Consider the following 532-nt stretch of genomic DNA (forward strand, 5'->3'; position numbering starts at 1 on the left):
GCAGTTGCAGGGTTTGGTAGGGTGATGGCACTGTATAGACTCACTTCGCATCCAGCCCTCCTTCCCCTTTGCTTTGTGCACTCTGCGTGCGTTATTCTGCCTTTCCAAATACACAAACGATGTCAGCCTCACGTAATTCACCTTTAGCGAGTACTTTTGGATGCATAACCATTTTGTGACTGCTGCCGTTAAAATAGTGGGGACTGCGTGAGCATCTCGCTGGAACAGTGTTGTCGGGTGACTGATAAAAGGCTGCATCATCTCTTCCTTTTTTTCTTTTTTTTTTTCCCTGCATATGTGGTGTGGAGCTGCAAACTGCCTATCACTTGAATGGCAATTCTTGTGGATAAATAAATGCAGTTGAGGGTTGATGCCTCATACCCACCCTGATTCATGGTGGTGCTCTCCTGTTCTCTGCGGAGTGGGACCCATCCTGACGGCACTGCTGTGGTGCCTGAGTTGCCCTGGAAGGAGGGATCAAGAGATGGTGCTCACTGCAGCGTGTTTTAGCAGGGAGTGCCTGAAATGCTGG

The sequence above is a fragment of the Manacus vitellinus genome, unplaced genomic scaffold (genome assembly GCF_001715985.3).
Source record: "Manacus vitellinus isolate BGI_N305 unplaced genomic scaffold, ASM171598v3 scaffold_15_pilon, whole genome shotgun sequence".
NCBI classification, from domain to species: Eukaryota; Metazoa; Chordata; class Aves; order Passeriformes; family Pipridae; genus Manacus; species Manacus vitellinus.